At 37.2% G+C, this 14,930-nt stretch overlaps 1 long non-coding RNA gene across 15 annotated transcripts in view; it reads left to right on the forward strand.

The window, feature by feature from the left end:
* The first annotated feature begins 73 nt into the window (after window positions 1–73).
* The window catches only part of LOC104912305, a 29,991-nt gene continuing 15,134 nt past the window's right edge, over window positions 74–14,930 (forward strand). For 5 of the 15 annotated variants that reach the window (XR_002117983.2, XR_002117989.2, XR_002118000.2 and 2 more), the window contains exons 1-5: window positions 75–508; window positions 5,045–5,251; window positions 6,244–6,383; window positions 7,750–7,886; window positions 11,497–11,636. This is a non-coding gene — a long non-coding RNA (uncharacterized LOC104912305). Of the gene's footprint in view, window positions 509–4,446; window positions 4,492–5,044; window positions 5,252–6,243; window positions 6,384–7,749; window positions 7,887–11,496; window positions 11,637–14,930 lie in introns of all 15 variants that reach the window. The other 10 variants (XR_002117995.2, XR_002117997.2, XR_002117984.1 and 7 more) reach the window with 9 other exon arrangements.

Here is a 14,930-nt window from a genome sequence, read left to right on the forward strand (position 1 = left end):
AAAGCAAAAATTAGACTAATAACTATTTTTCAAAATATTTTAAGTTCCTATTTTTGGAGATGTGAGTAAATATTTATTCTCTTCAGGAAATGTCCTTAAAATGCTGCTCCTGCACTCCTAAATTAAGAGCAGGCTGTGGAAGCCATGTTTTCTATTCTACTGCAGTTTGTATGCTCCTTTTCCTTCCCTTTTTTAAAAAAGAGAATCAGTTCTCCAGACAGAGCCTGAACATCTATTCACTAAGTGACAGCACTTCAAAGTATTTCTGGGTAGACTTGGGAAGCTTACATTTTAAGTTTTCCTCTTATTACTGGATAAAAAGCACTTGTCAATGATTTCCATGTTGTGAGCATTTTTCCCTTTTTCCCCCAGTGTTTAAACTGTCTCCCAATAGATCTGTGTATGGCAGAGAAAGGATCCCAATGACATTTCCTACAACTAGAAATGAAGGTTTTAATTCAGCTTTCACAAGATATGATTTCAGCATTCAGGTACTTCCACATACAAGGTAAGTGGGTCACTCTGAAAGTAATGCCTCCTATTTATTTCCATGGAAACTACAACTGGTACATTGAGCACAATAACACTATTTGAGAGTGCAAATTCTCAGCTACCAAACGCTATTTTCAACATAAGCATAACCATAACATAAGCATAACTGCATTTTCACCAGCAATGAGCAGGAGCCTGTATGCCACAATTATAACAATCTGCATCAGCAGAGGTAACCCATGGTTGCTGTCACCGCTGCTGAAATGCACCATTCATTGCCTCACTGTGCTCACATCCACTATTTGGTCTCCATAAATGTTCAGCAAGTGCCAGTGAATGTCAGTGGGTGCCATTTTTTCCCCTTGGAGGAATTCAGTGACACACTTTTGCTTCATATACGCTTCCATGTCAGACACCATTTTGTCAGACTGCCCCTCTGCTGCCATCTGTCACACAGCTACAGCATGTAATGGAATATTGGCAGGAAGGTTCACCCTCTACTGCCATACCACCAACATAATAAAGTAGGAGGCATTACTTTCAGAAATAGCGAAATGTAGTGAAATGCAAATTTGGATGTTGGATAGAATGAACAAGACAAGCAGCCGACATTATGAGTTCTGGTTCTTGTAGGGCTAAGTGGGGACTAAGGTTTCACCTGTCCATTTGAATAGAACTCTGACAGGACCATTAAAAACTTGAACATTAGCTCCAAAAGCTTTTCATTCTCAGACTGCACTGAGCGAAGGTTTTCCATTTGACAACAATGACTGAGGAAATAGCATAGACCTGCAAGTTTTTTGCATGAGCATCAATAAATCTGTGAAAGAGGGAGAATACCATTTCTAATGGTAGGCCATTTTTTTCTGGTATTTACAGAGAAGCTAGAAAGACTGTTGTCTGAAAACGCTGCATATAATGGATAGTAAATAATAACAAAGAAGAAGCTAGTTTTGGAGGAAAGCGTCAAAATGAGACCTGTTTTCACCATCTGACAGTGCCTTCCCCAGAGACTATCTGGCTTTTATGACACCCCTTGCAATTCCAAGTCCCACCAGCTCAGCAGCGGCAGCAAGTTTTTCAGAGATCACTGCCTTTCCTACTTTTTTTTTTGGCTGTATAGTTTCTAAGGCATGCCAGATCCTGGCTTTACATAAGATACTTCCCAAAAAGAGTCAGTGAAAACATTGAGTATTTTCATTATGAATTTGGATCCCTTAAATATTTTGAGAAACTAAATTATTCAGTTAGATTTTTTATTTATTGAGGTAGGGGAAGGCTGTTTCTTTCCCAGAAAAAAAAAAAAAAGAAATACTCCACGATTAAATCCCAGATCAAAAACCACAGTTAGGTGACCTATTTCCAGATGGACCAAAAACCAAATGGATACTGTCATTAGTCCCTTTCTGCTTTGTGAGTTTGCTTGGATCTGGAAAGAAACAACCCAGATGTCTTAGTGCTTATTCTCACACTAAACATCCATTGTCTTTCAACATCCATTATGAAGAGAGAAACTCAAACTAAGTATAATGCCAGTGTCTCACATCTTGATCAGAATCATTTCCAGATTTTAAAAACAAAACTGATTCTCACTTGGAAACTTGGTAAAACTGAAGATACAAAATGAAACATCAAGAAACATCACCAAACTGAATCCTGTTGGATATTTGTAGCTGTTGAATGTTTGCAGCTGTTTCTTTAGTCCTGATTAAGGGGGATTTTCTAAGAAGAGCAGCACAAGTGCAGTCTCCATTCAAAGAAGTCATAGCTGAGGGTATTTGGCAATTGAATTTAAGGCTCCAATTAATAGTTTTAATTTAAATGATTATGATTGAATAATATATGATTTTTTTTTTCCTACTTGCATTTTGGTTATGAGACATCCCAACATTTATTATGATACTCTTACATGATTTTGAACTACATTTGTAATGATAAATAATCTTTTAGCTTAAGTACTGGATCTACAGATTGCTCAAAAATCTGGATGAATGTATAATACTGTGGGATTTAATCTAACAAAATTCCAGCATTTTTAAAGACAAAGTATGGCTACTTGATTTTTAATTCCTTTGAAAAACTGCCTCATTTCCTTTTATTTTCACAATTTTTTTACATTATACATTTAAATTTCTAGGCATGGGCCCATTATTCTATCTATGTTCCTTAATGGTAGAGAAAGATTTGTTTTAGAAGTGACATAAGAGTGTAGTAAAAAGAAAGGAAGGTCAAATTTTAATGTAATGTATGGAAGGCATTAGTCCTCCAATAAATGTAAGGTATTATGTCAGTGGAAACGGAGTCAAAGGGCCTCATTACTTTTGATGTTTTAGATAGATTTGCTACAGGTTTCTTTAACTATATTCCCACATTGTGTAACTATCATAAAGTTTGTCTTGTTGGAGTCTTGCTTTATAAAAGATATATTTTGCAGAAATTGATTTTTTCCATCTTTGAGTTTAAAGTGATTCTTGGAATCTCCAGAGGCTGTTTATGAAAAAGTCTACATTCTTGCTTCTCTTTGTGGTCAGGCTTGTAGTTACAATGTGATAACAGCAACAAAGTAATTCTATCTTTTTTAGTATTTGCAAATACTTTTTTTCTTTCTTCTGGGAAGGCTGAATAAACAGGTCATTTTTAAGCGAGTTATAGTTAAGTGGAAAAGTTTTGTAAGGGGGTGCTACATTGCAAAATGTGATGTAATGGGTTGTTCCCACTTAAAAACACAGATTTTGCATGTCTTTCAGATAGGCTCTACCAAATAATTTTGTTATATGCAAATTCTGCAGAAAAGATCCTCACAACTCAGTTCATGACATCAACTTTTATACTATCATGATGAATCTTGATATGTTACATTAAATAATTACTGCAATTAACAAATGTATCAGGATAATTCTTTTATGTTGGTGTATTTTGGCCCTGATTATCCCAAAATACATATAAATTATTCAAGGAAGACTACAGGGAGGCTTCCTTCATTGATCCTTCTCAAGGATTCATTGTTTGCTTAAATGCTTAGAGATTGCTACATCTAAGTACTTTTACATTTCTACCTTATCTCTATAATAAGAAACATTAAGAAAGAAAAAAATATGCAATGAGTTAAAAATACCTTAAGCATGAACAGAAACTTTCTTTTTTACTAGGAACGTTTTTCATTAGCATCAAAATGACCCTCTCATGTCTGTATTTCCCTCATTTTCCCTTCTCTGAAAAGATTTCAACCCAAACGCCATGTCATTTTCTGTAATTCAAGTTAAATAATATATAAATAGATTTATGTTTGTCTTGTAAATTAGAGTTATAATCTTGGCAGCAAAATTAAGGAGCTGGCTGGTGGAAAGAAAAAAAAAACTTCTTCCTTCCCTTGTTTTGTCCTAGCTCCTTCCTTCCCTTGCCAACAATCACAATTCTTTCTTCAAAAGGAACATGCAGTCAGAGAAAGCCTGACTTTTAAGTTTCTCTTTTGCATTGAGCAAGCTGAAGCAAATGGAGTAGTGCAACTCCAGTGCTAGGCTCCTGAGGAAGCTTCTAAGATGTTGTCTATGACGTGTGCCAAAATGGTTTCTTAAATTACACCTCCACTACTCTAAGAGAAAACGTTTGTTACAAAGTCTTTTTCTCAGAACTTTAAATCTGAAATACCAAAATACCTAGTTTCCTTTTGCAAAACTGGAGGACATTGTGGCTCAAATACACAGATTAGGTTGCACAGATGCAGATGAATTCTTACAGACATTACAGCTGTATGTTACAGCTGCAGAGTCAGACTTCTGGCTCAGAATTCTCCTTGAAATATAAGGCAAGTCTACCTTTTTGGTAATCTGCCAATTGTCAGAAATTCACAGATAATTACACTAGGGTGAGGCGTTACCATGAAATGTGGCAGGATGACTGACCTTTCTAATATACAATCAGAGATGATGTTTCAGACTTTTTCTTTCCTCTTAGATACCACAAAGATATGAATTTGGTCTTCATGGACACATCCCACAGGTATACATCACAGAAGGCTTCACAGGACAGAGGCATGGATGTTTTTTCTAGCAGAGTGTGCCACATCATAGAGCTTTGTATTGCATAACTTTTACTGTTGATTGAAATCAGCCTTCTTTCCTATTTTCATAACTGCTGTTTTACCTTAACTTTAGTCATCACCTTTGAGTGTAAGCTACTAACTGGATTAAGTAGGAGAGAAAGGTGAGGAATAAGTATAGTATTTGCAAAAGTGAATAAATGACCAGTAAACGATTTTTTCCCAAATGTGGCTTTTATTTGTTAAACTGTATTCATTTCTGATTTTTGAGTATCTAAACTGCAGGCGCTATGCAGTATTGCAGATTCATAAAGCAACCAAGATGATCACTGGTTAAAATATGCACAGAAAATTACTCCTCATTTCCAGTAATTTTTTCTCTCTGATAGTCTTTTCCCTCTCATTTGAGGCAGCGTATCTTTTATTCTTCTCATAGGTTGCAAGTAGAAGATAAGAAAACAATGAAGTCTTAAGCTGCAATGCAATTTTTTCCTTTTCTGTTTTTCATACCAGTGTAAGCCTCTGACAATGCCAGTTTGGATCGTAAATGTAATGGAAGTTGGACTTTTACTGAAAGTAGAGGATAGCACTTCATAAAAACCTGAGAACGTGGAAGCATGCATGCCTGTCAGCTGACCATGCTCTTATCCGTTCTGTAACATGAAAGAAATGCTCTGGCAGTGCTGCTTATCAAGAGATACCTAAAGACAAGGCAAAGGGGTAAAAGCTGCAGTGGAAGTGTGTGAGATACGGGGGAGGAAGTAAATGGAAAATCAGATTATTACATTTTCTAGTTTCCTGACTGCTTGCAGACAGCCCTAGACAACTTGCCAGGAAAATGTGATTGCTAGCCCTAATGAGTCAAATATTTGTGAGGAATGCTGATTATATAACCAGCCAAGGAGTCTGAAAGAGCACATTTCTTTCAACTGTGCAGAAGGGATGGACTGGTTAAGCAATAATAATTAATATAATGTGCTTAAAAAAGCAACATTCATCCACTAGTGCCAAGGAAGGTTTGCAATAGCCTTTGTAGGCGTTCGTTCTACAGTCACAGGATACTGAATAAATAGTAAACAACTGTACTCCAGTTTTTACAAGTTGGAAAGCCAAAGCAGAAAATTGTGAAGCTGGTCACACTTTAAAAGCTTGAAGACCATTCCAAAAAAAAAAATCAGGATTATTATTTGTATTGTAGTAGTGCTCCGAAATTCTACTCCTGAGACAGCACGTCCATTAAGAACACATTAGAAATATTAGTAACTTCATGTGATGCATAGAACAAGCAACTAGTTCTGAGCATGCTTAAATAAAGGTCCTTGAAATTTTGAGTGTGAGAGGCCAGCTAACGGTAGGAAGCTATTTTACCTCTCAATCTTGCTTTATTTTATTTTCCTCTGACTGGATACTATAGCATATGACATATGGTCTGCTTAAATTAGGCAGGCACTCAAAACCTTGTTCCTTCATTTCAGTGTGTGAAGCCAGGTTGTCTATTAATAGGAAAAGCCCTGGAAGAATGTGTATGCAGCAGTCAGTCTCTGCATGGGGGAAATGAAAGCTATGATACAATAGGGAATAAAATGAATTTCTTGTGTATTACAGCCAGAACCACTATAAGCTAACACCATTCCCAGTAAAGTGTAGAATTGCTGTTATATCTGCATGTCTAGGAGGTGGCATGCTAGTGACCTGATGTATGTGTTATCCAGCATACAGATTTTCCAGAGTGATCTCCAAGTTGTAATGGACAACCTCTTTCCTGCCAGCAGAGCCCAGAGAGGAATAAACCAAGACCACCAGCTAAATCACTGCATAATGTGCTATGGATATGAGCACTGAATGCCCTCAGGTACTGTGTTTAAATGAAAGGCTTTAGCCAAAAAAAAGAGATGCATATAAAAAGGATGTTAAGTATATCATATTCTTCTTTTAGAAAACTGGAATTTTTACAAGAATGTTGCAAAAAAATCTTATGAGAAATATTCAACTAAATGTCCACTTCACGATGTCACTTGCTTCAAGTTTCCAAAAATCATTAAAAACAATTAGACTAATTGTAAGCTATAAAATTTACTATATGATCATTATTACGCAAGAACTAATATATATGTAAAATATCATAAAGCTGAGTTGACTGCTGCAATATCCATTCCTCTTTTTGAGGTTTTGACAAATGCAATTTTTCAGAGATGAATCTACACTGCATAGCACTGCAGAGATCATTTTCCTAGCCCATCACTTTGACTGTCAAATATAAAACTCTTTTTCTATCTGATATAAGCAGCTTGTCTTCACTTTCAAAGCCATTCATAGCTTCCCCTCATCCTACCTATCATCTCTCATTCAGGATCAAGAAACCACTTCTTTCACTGATTAGCCCATGATGCCAGCCTCCTCCATCTACTTCTTAGACTTTCAGTCATTCCATTTCAAGCTTTATCCTATGCCATGCCTTACATGTGGGAAGAGCTCCTTTAGACATTCGTGAAGCTACCTCATTATCTTCCTTCTAATCCCATCTGTGAGGTTTCCCTGCCATCATGCTTTCAAAAGGAGTTTCAGAGTTTGGACTGTATTTATCTAGTCATAATGAGCAGCTCCCCCAAAAAAAGAAAGATTTTTGGATCAAATTTGAATAGATCATACCCGAAGATAAGAAGGCTAGTATTTCCTACTGAGATGCAGCACTGTTGTTCCTGTATGGTTACTAGTGTCTTGTTTTCAAAGACGCTGCCTTGCTGTTTCAGGGGGGCCAAATATTTCTGCTAGAAAACAAAACAGAATGAATGTAAGGGTGATCTGTCTGGATTATAGGAGCAATTGAGGTAGTCACTGACATTTCTGAAATGAGAAGATGCTCGAGGGGTGACTTGGCCTTTTACTTCATGTGGCATGTGATTGACAAGAAAATATATGCTTTGTATCAGCTAAGTGAAATAGTGATCCTGTGGCTGGGCACAGACATTAAAAATACCCCATATTTGTGAGGAAAGTTTGGATAGGCATTTTTAGTTTTGGTGACCAGTTTTAGGGGGATTTGGGGACACAGGGTATTGTCTCTGGTTCGCTCAGATTTCTATTGTGGAACGAATGAGTCATGGGAACCACTGTATTGCACTGGGTCATCATAGCTGAGTACATTTTTCTTTGAAGCAATTAAATCTGTAGCCTTGAACATGTTTGTGTGTTGTATCACTTTGTATTTTCATCCCCAGTGGCAATGACTCAGGACCAAGTCGTCCTTTTGTGGGAAATACCTGCAAAGGAAACTGGGAACTCCACAGCATTTGTGTCATCCTTCTCTTCAGATGGTGCCTCCAAATCTCTTCTGAAATGGTCTATGCAGAGCAGAGTAAGTACTTCTTGTCTTACTATACGAAGCTCTAATTTTTATTAGATTTACTTTCATGATGCTTGAGAAAGGTGCTGCCTCCTCCATTTTCCCACACGGTCCTCTTTGGTGTATGAAGGCCCTGTCATGGGTTCTGCAGAGACAGGAGGCCACAGTTTCCCCAAACTCCTCATTTCACCTTAGCTTTTCTTGGGCCTCTTCTGTGTAACCATCAGGGTTCTCACTTCCTAGTCTATCAGATGTTATAACTGCAGAAGTATCAGCATGATGCTCAATTATGCTGCATGAGGATGCAACAGAAACATTCAGAACTCTCCATTTATTGCAGAGCACTTTGTTGACCTCACTTTTGTTTGGCTGCAATCTTCAAACACATCTTAGAATTTTCAAGTGTTTGAAATGTCTTCTAGAGAATAATGACTAGATCCAGTTTGGGAATCTTTAGCATTGGGAAAAAAACATTCTTAAATCTTTCTCATTGCCCTTCCATAATTTGTCAGAAGTAGATCTTAGAAAGTCAGGCTGGGAATTCTCCAAGGCACCAAGTGGATGTAGCAAGACATGATCTCGTTCAGAATTTCAGTCTAAAAATACCCACAGAGCTGTGCAGATTTCCCAAAATAAAGAAGTAAAAGAAGAAGTAAAATTGCTCCCAGACTGAGCTTTTCTTTTTCTTCTAAGTTTCAGCAGAAAACTATATTTTTGTAGGCAAGCTATAAATCTCTGAAAATAAGAGTTTATGTGGAAATGCTGATACAGCCTTAGTTATAGCACTGGTAATGGCTATAGCACTCAACAATGATTTGACTCTGAAGGCCATTAATCCCAAAGAAAACTTTCTTGGAAGAAGTTGAACTTTGGAGGTCAATGAGATCTCAGAGGAAGCTGGACTGAAAACAGAGAAAAGCTGCTTTTGTCCATGTAGATCAGTTGTTATTGTTTTCCTGCTTGAGAACATTTTAATGCAAAGACTAAGGATTTACAAACAGGAAATGGGAGAACTTCAAAAGGTCTTGTAAGAAATAGTGATTCATAACATTATTTTTTTAGATTGTGCTATTTTAAAGCCTTGCTCTGAAGCCATATGATGGGTTAACTGAAGGAAGAACTACGTAACTCACTCATGTCCTGGTTTTAAGCTTACAACAATTTCATTCAAGAGTAATTAAAAATTCTATTTTACAAGAACCATCATGTTTCAGCAGACTTTGCAATGATAAACAGAAAATAAGCAAGAAAATTTAACAACAGAGGCTAGGCAATCTGAAGAAATATTTTTAAGTCTGTTTTAAGAAACACACACACACACACACACACACACACACACACAAATCACTCTAATCCAGCTTAAAAGGAAGCAGTAATAGCACGTGGCTTCACAATAAGGCTACATGAGACAGAAGATAGAAGTGCAAGTCTTCAAGTTTAGCACAAGGAGCACACTTAAATTCTACTGGGGATATCCAGGGCTCTTATGACATTGAGACTTCGTGACTAATTCCTTAAGAAGCCCTCACTTCAGGGTTTTGCTAATGGTCAAACCTGCCATTAGGGTCTGACACGCTTCCTGGCATTAGAACTGAAGAATGCTTGAAATCATCACTAAATGCTTCCCTGCTACAGTCTGGTAAATCAGACCCTCACTGAGAGCCTGAGCAAAATGTAGACAATGAGGACTAATTATTTTGCTACAGGTTGTTTGTTAGGCTTCTGATTCCTCATCAGCCTAATGAACAGGATACTGCTATGTCCATTCTTAGATTAAGAACTCTAAGTTTTGGAAGCAATGGCAACCAACCAGCTCATCTGCCAATTAAAATAATACCAGTGAAAGTATTTTTAAATTTGCGTTCTTTTATTGAATTCATGCAAATAAATTACTCATTAACTTTTGAGACTGTGTGAGGGGGCTTATAATTACTAATTAATCATAGACAGTAACTAGTATGTCTTGCCTAGTGTGTTTTCTTCATTTTGTATTGTTTTCCTGGTTATGCCAGAAACATTGAGTATTTATTAAAAAATAATAATAATTTAAAAAGCTGCTGAGTAGAAAAAAAGTGTCATACTTAAATGGAAGTATGAGTAATGCATCATTCATTAATAAAAGAATGCTCATTAGCACTATCCAGCTACTCTAGCAGGAGGCTCTGCACAGCACTGCCAATGTCACAAGTTCACAAGCTCACACTGTATGCATTGGTCAGTCATCACGATCATTGGAACTGCGCAAACTTTGCATATGGTGGTAGAAGAGATTTGGAAGAGCAAGTATCTGCTTTATGCATCGAACAATTTTAAGCTTCTGTGAATAATTCTTTCCATCTCTAAAATGAAGATAATATAACCTGCCTCTTTTAAAAGAGCTATGCCATGCTGCCCTATTGCTGGAAATACTACTTTACCTACAGAACTGTACTACTGATCGTAGAGCATTGCTACCTTAAATTTCTGAAAGCAGGAATTTTTATTAATCAGGCTGCAGTGGCATAAAGGGTGTAAGTACCACACACACTGATGACCAGAAAAGGTGCATATCTATTTTTTTTATCTATGTTTAACACACAAGCTTGAAACATTATTTTTTAATAATTTGCACAGAAGGAAAAAGTTAGAAGAAAGAAAAGCAGAATGCTGTATCACATGTAATAAATTTTAATTGTTGATATGGATAAAAATAAGAAACAAAGTTGTACAAAAATGCTAATATCTGTCTCAACTCTGATCATAGAGTCATAGATTGGCTTGAGTTGGAAGGGACCTTAAAGATCATCCAGTTCCAACCCCCCTATCATGGGCTGGTTGCCACCCCCAGCTCAGACTGCCAAGGTCCCCTCCCAACCTGGCCTTGGGCACCTCCAGGTATGGAGCAGCCGCAACCTTTCGTGGCTGTACCAGTGCCTCACCAGCCGCTGAGTAAAAAAAAACGTTCTCCTAAGATCCAGTCTAAATCTCTCCTTTTTTAGTTTAAAACCATTTCTCCTCTTCCTATCGCTATCAGATGGTGTAGAAACTCACTCTCCATCCTGTTTATAAGCTCCCCTCAAGTACTGGAAGGCTGCAATGAGGTGTCCCCAGAGTCTTCTTTTCTCCAAGCTGAACAAGCCCAGTCACTTCAGTTTTTATTCATAGCTTTCTTCGTAAGAGAGGTGCTCCAGACCTCTGAGTATTTTGAGATCAGTGGTTTTTTTTCACCACTACTTTTCCTAACATAGCTGGTGCCTGACAGTTATTAACAATTTGGAATAATAAAGTAGGAATTCATTCTTTTGTAATCAAATGTACAACCAGGACAAACAACAGCTATATTTAGCAAGTGAGATTGGGACAATATTTTGTAGCATCTCTTGTTCTTTCAGTTTGATGTAAAGGAAATGAATGTTTGTTCAAATTGTACATTCACTGCTATGCAGCTTGCTGAAACTGTCTTTCCTATTGCTAACTTCAGTGTATACCCAGAGCTTGTCTGCATTTAATGTTTGGATGGCACAGTGTGTTCAGTGTCTGAGCCTGCCTTCTTTACTAATCCATGCCAAGGAACAATTCCACAGCTTTTTTTTTTTTCCCACCAACAAAAGTGTTCATTTTGTTCCGTTCCTATGTTTTTCAGCACAGAGTGTCTATCACTCAGGCCTGTGGTGGCAACATTCAACTCCGGGACAGACAACACGAAACCAGAAATAAGAACTTGCAAACGTGGCTGAAAATGCCCAGAGTCGTGTATCTTACAGCCAGAGAGAAACAGATGATGTAAGCAAATCACAAAAGTTTAACCTGTTCCTCTGAAATGGTTTGACTTGTACTGTGTGGCTCAATAGTGATTCTTTAAAAGAATACCTGAAAAGGCACTGATGCTTAGTAAGGTGTTTTAAACTAATCACAAGATGAAGGCTGCACACAGAAGGAAGCAAGAGGCACCTAACCCTGTAAAGGCATGTTATGTACTCATCCAAATTGATGCTTGAATACTCGTATCATAAAGATGATGCATTCTAAGAGACTACATTTAATCTTTTACTAACCAAGAATATTTTGTATGAACTGATTTTGCTTTTATTCAAATAGGAGTGAATTTCTGGAAAGATTAAAAAAATAATTAAAATACTAAACACTTATTTTACTTATAGCACCAATATAACAGATTGTCTGAAGCTTTTTCTACAGAAAGATGGACTTCTGTTTCATGGCTGCTAAACAAGAGAAAAAGCATTTTGTCAATCCTATCAAACGTCTTAGTTTTCAGCACTGAAATGATGCCTACCACTGTTTCCTGCTGGTAATTTTTAAATCAAATGTGCCTTTCAACCATTTCTGTGTGCAGTCGAAGTCTGTATGGCTAGTGTTTATTTTGACCTTTGTGCTAGAGAAGAGGTGACCAAAATAATTAAAAACTGATGTTGCAACATAATAGAATACAGCAGTTTAAGATGAACCCGTTTTAATATCTTTATTGTGATCTTTTTCCCCTCAGAGTAAAGCAGCAGCATAATACCCAGCTGCATGATAATACTGGCAAGCAAGGCCATGAATTTCAACGGCAAACCCTAAACACTGAATGTGCTGTGCTTTTTAAAGAAATCCCCTTTTGTACCAGATATGTAATACCCTTTTGTGCTAGAGTGGTTTGCATAATAATAGTTTTCTTTAGTTATCGTTGTGGTGTGATGGAGCTGCAGAGTGAGCAGGGCAGTAACAGCATAAAAGACAGTTCTCCATTCTTCTCTAATTTTTTGGAGGTTTTCTTGTCTTTTAAAAGGTAAATACTTGTAACTATTTTCAGAAAAGATATCCAATTATTAACATCTCAGATCCAATTATTACTTTTCTTAATATCCACCTTCCTATTTGAGCTCTTCACTTCCAGAAGCAGCAGCAGCATGAATGCCATCTTTGACATTCATGAGGAACCTCAAGCATCTTAATTTAATTGGGCACACAATCATTTGGTGCAAATCAGTGTAATGCTGTTCAGAGACAATGATACCATGTCCAAGACCCTAACTGTAGAATGACTTGATTTCAAAATCCAACTAAAATTCATACTATAAACTGTCTGGTCCATATAGGAGTTGTACATACATTACACTGCATCACCGCTGAGATAAAGAGCGCTAGCTGACTGAATTCATCTGAAAAAATTAACATCTAGGATATTCCTGAGAACAAGCATAAAATAAAACTTGAAGAATTTACTGATAAGTTTTCCCATGTGAAATTTGTTAAGATTCCTCTTGGGCTTTTCTATGTGTTCTGATTTGGGTAGTAAGGAAGGGATATTTCCCAAAGGAGATATAATTACATTGAAATGGAGCTGAGTCTTATTCACAGTGAAAGCTACAGAGAAGGACTAAAACCAGGGGAAGTTCCCCAGCTAATTTTCAATAAACTAGGCATTATTCTAACTGATACTATCAAGGGATTTTTCCTTTGAAATCAGTGGAATTATGCCAAGTTACTCTAGCTGTGAGTTTGGCCATAAATTACAGTTTTCAACCCCTGGCCTGCAACCACTGCAAGGGACCATGTCCAAGAAATCCCTCAAAAGCAACAAAGGAAAGCAAGGCTATTACGAATTAGCTTAAATTCAGAGTGCAGAGAATTTGTAATCTCACTGGAAAATATTTAGAGGTTTCTGAATCAATAAAGGTCAAAAGCACTTGGGCTAGATTATTTCAGATGAGCTGACAAGATGGATTAACATACAACAATACATTATCACATTAGCAGTGCAAAGAATACCCAGGAAAAAAGAATGCTCTGGAGCCCAACAGTCACTGCTTTCGCAGCTCCATGTGTCAGAGACCATTACATATAGCTACCCTGCAAAACCAAGATGAATACATACTCATATCTCTTACCAACACAACAATTGTGTATTCCTGTTCACTAAAATATCTAAGATCTGTCTTTGGTAAATAGAGTAACAAGAAATTTCACAGCTCCAAAGAGTGAACCTACCATGGATTAGTAACAGAGACAGAAATACTTCCTCTAAAACCATGAAGGAAGTCCCAGAATCTAGGTAAGAGAGTATTGTAATTATTGTACAGCCTCAAGTCTTGTATTACAGAATCTCACAACACAGGGTTCTGTCATCTTAGAAATGTGAGTTGCCTCATGTCAGCTGGATACCAGATACTGCTAACGCACTGCAGGTTAAGTAACATGTTACACTCAGTGGTACAGACACATATCAGCTTAGGTTATTTTCCTTGACTATTCAAAATAGAAATGAAAAAGTCTTTCAGAAGGAAAATATTCAGTGGAGTTCTCTGAAATCTTTTACTAGGAAGATATAGTCTGTGCTTCGCTTCCTATGATGTTACAAGGTGCCCTGAGCTTTATTGGAATAAGCACTTCTGCCCCACAGACCATGAGATACAGCCCCTTCCTCCAGTATCCCCGTTCCCCTCCCCAGGCTTCTGGGATTCTGAGATATTTTTCTGTTCCCTAACAGATGTAGCAAGAATCTTATGTGCTCCTTGCTTTCATTTATTTCTTAAGTGTTGAAGTTTTTGTTCACAGCAAACTGTGAATGAGAATTAAATGTTTCTGTTAAAAAAAGTATGTCTATTTTACGTGAATATTCCAAAGTGATGCAGATGGCCAAAGACTGAAGGAAGTACTCATGAGTTTTGTTTTATTTTCCAAAACTGTTACTTAACTCACAAGGTAGGGGCCTGTCAAACATAGGTAGCACTCACCTTTTTCTGTTAATAAACATCCTTCAGATAGTTTGCCAAATCCATCTAGGTCTTACATGGTTTATGCACTTCTGATACTAAAGAAAAGCTACAGATTTGACTGATGCAATTCTTTTGTATTATTTATGAATCAGTCCCAGAATTAAATCCTGGTACTGTATATTGAGACTTGGTATAAACGGGCACCTTGGAAGAACCATCTATCAGTTACAGAGTCTAACTGTGAGAGTGACAGCTTAAACTTCCATTTATTTCAGTTACAGTTAAGGTGCAGAAGCACCCTTCTCTCCGGAGCCATCACTAACGAGTGACAACGCTGGTCTTTGTCTGTCTCACACAT

This window comes from Meleagris gallopavo, chromosome 10 (genome assembly GCF_000146605.3).
Source record: "Meleagris gallopavo isolate NT-WF06-2002-E0010 breed Aviagen turkey brand Nicholas breeding stock chromosome 10, Turkey_5.1, whole genome shotgun sequence".
In the NCBI taxonomy this organism is placed as follows: Eukaryota; Metazoa; Chordata; class Aves; order Galliformes; family Phasianidae; genus Meleagris; species Meleagris gallopavo.